At 50.1% G+C, this 6,280-nt stretch overlaps 1 long non-coding RNA gene across 1 annotated transcript; it reads left to right on the forward strand.

Annotated features, from left to right (window-relative positions):
• The first annotated feature begins 1,124 nt into the window (after positions 1-1,124).
• Positions 1,125-3,503, forward strand: LOC149978373 (uncharacterized). The gene is made up of 2 exons (XR_016486404.1): positions 1,125-3,028; positions 3,452-3,503. It is a non-coding gene; the product is annotated as an uncharacterized LOC149978373 (long non-coding RNA).
• The last annotated feature ends 2,777 nt before the right edge of the window (positions 3,504-6,280 follow it).

Below are 6,280 nucleotides of genomic sequence, written 5' to 3' on the forward strand. Positions count from 1 at the left end.
TTCAAAATACATTTACCTGGACTCCTAATATTACTTCCCACTATGAAGCCCCAGTACTTAAAAAAATTCACTGGAGTGCGCCAAAGCTACAATATATGGAGGATTCTAAAATCTATTTACCTTTGGCGCCCTCCGGTGAATTTTCCCCAGTAGTGGGGCTCCATAGTGGGATTTAATATTAGAATGACCGGTAAAAGTATTTAAAACAGTTTTATAATTTTTGGGTTACCAGATGCACACGGGTCTTTTTGGGTTACCAGATGCACACAGGTCTTTTGCAAAACAATCACAATCTGCATCCATCGCAATTTCTTAAACTGTCTATAAAGCACTCAAGGACGGCCCTGACCGAGACAGGGCCGTAGTGGGTTACTCCCCTAGCGGGCTATATCAATAGAATGACCAGTAAAAGTATTTAAAACGGTTTTATAATTTTTGGGTTACCAGATGCACGTTTTCAATCACCAGTTGCACGGAGAAAAAGAAAGTAATCATACCTTCCATAAATAATTCAGGCCGGCCCCCATTGAAAAAGGTCCGTAGTAGGGTGCGCCATTATCGGACATGTATATCTGTAACACCAGTAAGCGCATCGAGAACCGCAATTTGGGTTACCAGATGCACGTTTTCAATCACCAGGTGCACGGCTGTGAAAAGTGCGACTCTGTCATTTTTTCGACCAATTTCTGTAATTTTCAAAAATTGATTAAAAATACTTCCCGAAGGGCTAGAGGTCCCAAATTTCGTCTCATACCCTCTCTCTCAATGGGCAACAAGTAGAGCACGTAAAAAGCAAATTGCCCTCACAGGCACCTATGCGCCCTGTGACATTCACTTTTTTCCCAAAACTTGAAACACGATTTCCTATTAAAATGTTTTATACAAAAACGTGTTTAATTTAATGTAAATGTTCGTCTATTTGTGCACTTTCGTGCAAAAAAAAACCCATCCAGATTGGAGGTGTACTTTTTGATTTATCACGTTTTTGGTGAATTTGACCCCCAATAGTGGGGCGCACAAAAGCCCTGTGAGGTTCAGGGCTATATCGATATTTGGCCTGTTTGTTGATGACACACTCAGTGGTGGGTCGACCAGACAGGTACCGGCGCGATATCAGAAACCTGGTTTTTGACAACAAGACTTCCATGTCCTAGAGAGACGGGGGTGGTGTCAAACTGCTCAGTCCAAATAGAAAATGAGTAACGGACAGTTTTGAGGGAAGTCAGACCCTCGGAACCATGGTACTTTGGACATTTCCCGCCGGCGACCGATATAGTGGTTTGACCAGACCCTTCGGCGCCCGATGTGTCCTAACTTTTTATCCACGTTTCCCAGATTGGTGGTGGGAGGATATTGAGCCTTGTCCTGGGCAGGTGCTCTATCCCAGCTATTACCTTGTGGGTTTGGTTCATCCAATGACCATGGTTCTGGTCCAATGAAGGTGCCCGTCCCTTCGGCGACCGATTGGTGGTTGTTTAGCCCTGGTGAGGGCTATCTCTCCAGTCCAGTCCCACACTTGTTTCACGATGCGTCTCCATGGTTCTCCTCTGTTGTCCAGCCAGTTTAATTTCCTCTGACTGATTTGCATTCGTTTTCCACCTGGGAGGGCCTCTATCGGCCGGCCTTTGGGCCGGTGTTTTGATGGATGTTCCCTCCCGACCCAAGTGGATTTGCCTCTATCAAGGGAGCCCCTTTCGGAATCGGTTTACCCCGATTTCGATACGCTCCAGCTGCGCACCGTCGGTAAGAGATCCAGCCGTACTGTCTCACCAAGTGGTCCTACATTGGTGTTCCGGTGCGGGGAGTGGCACACTCAGGCTGCGAAGCATGTGGTGATGGTCATCCCGTAACGCATCGGCGACAGAAACACGTATTCTCAAACCCTGTCTTTAACGTGGACCTACCCGGTTGACCCGAGCGGTCTGTCCGAGGTTGTGGTTCCTTTTTGCCCAGTTGATGGCGTTCCGAATAGACGCTCCAGCTAGACAAGATACCTCTCGAGCGGCGCCCAGGCACCTGTGGCTCCGGCCATGGGCAGTTCAGGGCCTCCCGCTGGGCGCACGGTGGATTGCGCCAGGGCCTCCTCCCCTGACGGGTTAGGACCGGTCCCTGGTTGTTCTTTGCTTAGTGCGACCAGGTACAACATCTAAGTTGTGAGTGGCTACCTGGTTGATCCTGCCAGTAGCCTATGCTTGTCTCAAAGATTAAGCCATGCAAGTCTAAGTACACACGGCCGGTACAGTGAAAGTGCGAATGGCTCATTAAATCAGTTATGGCTCCTTTGATCGCTCCAACGTTACTTGGATAACTGTGGCAATTCTAGAGCTAATACATGCCAACGAGCGCTGACCTCCGGGGATGCGTGCATTTATCAGATCCAAAACCCATGCGGGCCAATCTCGGTTTCCCCGGCCGCTTTGGTGACTCTAGATAACTTTGAGCCGATTGCGCGCCCTTTGTGGCGGTGACGTCTCATTCGAATGTTTGCCCTATCAACTTTCGATGGTACTTTCTGTGCCTACCATGGTGACCATGGGTAACGGGGAATCAGGGTTCGATTCCGGAGAGGGAGCCTGAGAAACGGCTACCACATCCAAGGAAGGCTTTAAATCCTTTAACAAGGATCCATTGGAGGGCAATTCTGGTGCCATCAGCCGCGGTAATTCCAGCTGCAATAGCGTATCTTAACTGTTGCTGCGAGGCGAGCTACCTCCTGCAGCGTCCGTTGGGTTCCGGGTGGAGTATGGTTGCAAAGTTGAAACTTAAAGGAATTGACGGAAGGGCAGGAGTGGCGCCTGCGGCTTAATTTGACTCAACACGGGAAACCTCAACTCACCCGGACACGGACAGGATTGACAGTTTTTTTAAAATATTTTTTTGGGTTACCAGATGCACGGAGGAAAATCACAACCCGGTAACCCAAAGGCCCAAGAGAGAGTGGGCATCCCAGAGTCCAAAGGCCCAAGAGAGAGTGGGCATCCCAGAGTCCAGAGGCCCAGAGAGAGAGTGGGTAATCGGACTAAGGAAGGTGGGTACCAGGCTGAAAAGTACCACCTGCACCCGGTAACCCAAAACGAACGTCGTGCACCTGGTAACCCAAAGGCCCAAGAGAGAGTGGGCATCCCAGAGTCCAGAGAGAGAGTGGGTAATCGGACTAAGGAAGGTGAGTACTAGGCTGAAAAGTACCACCTGCACCTGGTAACCCAAAACGGACGTTGTGCACCCGGTAACCCAAAGGCCCAAGAGAGAGTGGGTAATCGGACTAAGGAAGGTGGGTACCAGGCTGGAAAAGTACCACCGGTAATCCAATTTGGACTTAGGTTCTGGGCGGAAAGCGGCCGGGTGACCAGGTGCACATGGGCCTTTTTAGGTGACCAGGTGTATAAATCACTGAAGGACGGCCCTGACCGAGAGAGGCCCAGAGAGAGAGTGGGTAATCGGACTAAGGAAGGTGGGTACCAGGCTGGAAAAGTACCACCGGTAACCCAATTTGGACTTAGGTTCTGGGCGGAAAGCGGCCGGGTGACCAGGTGCACATGGGCCTTTTTAGGTGACCAGGTGCACGACATCCATTTTGGGTGACCAGGTGCACATGGGCCTTTTTAGGTGACCAGGTGCACGACATCCATTTTGGGTGACCAGGTGCACATGGGCCTTTTTAGGTGACCAGGTGCACATGGGCCTTTTTAGGTGACCAGGTGCACGACATGCATTTTGGGTGACCAGGTGCACGACATCCATTTTGGGTGACCAGGTGCACGCGGTTCGTAACAGCGCGGCTATCTGCTTTTAAGTCCGGGGAAGGGTGCTTAAGTGTGGGTGCCCTGGTTCACCTGGTGTGCAAGGTTGTGGAGGTGGAGGGGGGGGGGGTCCCCTGCTGGAATCATCCCTGGAAATAGAGTGGTGTTACCCGGGTGTTGAGTAAGGGCCTACAAGCCTGGAGGTCCATAGCTCCAGGGGGTAAGCTCTACTCTCATGTCCGGAAATAGAGTGGTGTTACCCGGGTTTTGAACCATATTTTAATTTTTGGGTTACCAGATGCACATGGGTCTTTTAGGTTACCAGGTGCCTACCTTCAAACACCTTACGAGGTGACTACTTTAAATCAGGAGATTATTTTTTAGGTTACCAGTTGCACGGCAATTTATTTTTCCTGCCAAAATCGGTAATTTTCAAAAAATGATTAAAAATACTTCCCGAGGGGCTAGAGGTCCCAAATTTCGTCTCATACCCTCTCTCTCAATGGGCAACAAGTAGAGCATGTAAAAAGCAAATTGCCCTCACAGGCACCTATGTTTCCAGTAACATGCACTTTTTACCAAAACTTAAAACACGATTTCCTATTAAAAGGTTTTATACAAAAACTGTTTTAATGAAATGTAAATTCTCGTCTATGTGTGCCCTTTCGTTTAAAAAAAACCCCATCCAGATTGGACATGTACTTTTTGATTTATTCACGTTTTGGTGTACCGGAATATAGCCCAAAATGGCGGCCAACAAAGGTCAAATAAGGCCTTGAGGCCAGATAGAGGCATGTAACCCGGGTAGGGGTGTTTGGCCTTTAGGCCTGTATGTCCCTTAATCCCATGAGAGAGAGTCCTGACCTTTATGCCTATCTGTGTCCTCTCATGCCCAGAAAATGGCATGCAAACCGGTTAGGTCATATAAGGCCTTGAGGCCTGTTTGTGTCCTCTGATGCCCAGTGAGAGGCATGTAACCCGGGTAGGGGTGTTTGGCCTTTAGGCCTGTATGTCCCTTCATCCCATGAGAGAGAGTCCTGACCTTTATGCCTATCTGTGTCCTCTCATGCCCAGAGAAAGGCATGCAAACCGGTTAGGTCATATAAGGCCTTGAGGCCTGTTTGTGTCCTCTGATGCCCAGATAGAGGCATGTAACCCGGGTAGGGGTGTTTGGCCTTGAGGCCTGTATGTCCCTTCATCCCATGAGAGAGAGTCCTGACCTTTATGCCTATCTGTGTCCTCTCATGCCCAGAAAAAGGCATGCAAACCGGTTAGGTCATATAAGGCCTTGAGGCCTGTTTGTGTCCTCTGATGCCCAGATAGAGGCATGTAACCCGGGTAGGGGTGTTTGGCCTTGAGGCCTCTTTGTGTCCTCTGATGCCCAGATAGAGGCATGAAACCCGGGTAGGGCTGTGAGGCCTTTAGGCCTGTCTGTGTCCTCTCATGCCCAGAAAAAGGCATGCAAACAGGTTAGGTCATATAAGGCCTTGAGGCCTGTTTGTGTCCTCTGATGTCCAGATAGAGGCATGTAACCCGGGTAGGGCTGTGAGGCCTTTAGGCCTGTCTGTCTCCTCTGATGCCCAGAAAAAGGCATGTAACCCGGGTAGGGCTGTGAGGCCTTTAGGCCTGTTTGTCTCCTCTCATGCCCAGAAAAAGGCATGTAACCCGGGTAGGGCTGTGAGGCCTTTAGGCCTGTCTGTCTCCTCTCATGCCCAGAAAAAGGCATGTAACCCGGGTAGGGCTGTGAGGCCTTTAGGCCTGTCTGTCTCCTCTCATGCCCAGAAAAAGGCATGTAACCCGGTTAGGTCATATAAGGCCTTGAGGCCTGTTTGTGTCCTCTGATGCCCAGATAAAGACATGTAATCCGGCTAGGGATATGTAAGTACCAGGCCAGGGCAGTGGCTTTTGTCCCAGGCCAGGCCAGTGGCTTTGTGGCCTATGGGCCTATGGGCCTTTTCTGGGTTAGCAGGCCCCTGTGGGGGAAAAAAATGACCCAGGGGGGGTCTCGAACACTCCCCGTCCAATTGTGAGGCAGGTGCACTAACCATTAAGCTACAGAAACCTTCACGAATAAAGAGACAACGAGGTGATTTTCATGGTCAAATGTTCCTTCCCAGTCCAATTAGTCCCTTTATGGCCCACATCTGGGGCTCATTGAGCCCTTGTTTAGGGTTAGTTTGTTTGGTGGCGCAAACAAAGAGACACGGAGGAAGGCCGGAGAGAGAAGCTATGAGCAGCAGACCAAGACGCGACTGTGGACTTTGTTGTAAACAGAATATCGTGCGGCTAGACCGACATTTCAAGGCTGTACATGGACTTAAGTTCGGTACTATGGAGTGGACGAATGCTATGCAATTTAGCCGGTTTTTGAGTGAGAGACAGCAGCCCGAATCAGGGCAGTATATGCAGCCTGACAACGGTGTTGAACCGCGGCCGGAGGACCCTGTGATTTTGGAGTGTTTTGAAAGTGAGTTGTCCGTGGAGCAGCAGCCTGTGGACGAGGGTGATCAGACGGCAGGTGCGTCGGCGGCGGTGCAGCC

This window comes from Oncorhynchus mykiss, chromosome 14, assembly GCF_057628025.1.
Source record: "Oncorhynchus mykiss isolate SJ-2025 chromosome 14, ASM5762802v1, whole genome shotgun sequence".
NCBI lineage: Eukaryota > Metazoa > Chordata > Actinopteri > Salmoniformes > Salmonidae > Oncorhynchus > Oncorhynchus mykiss.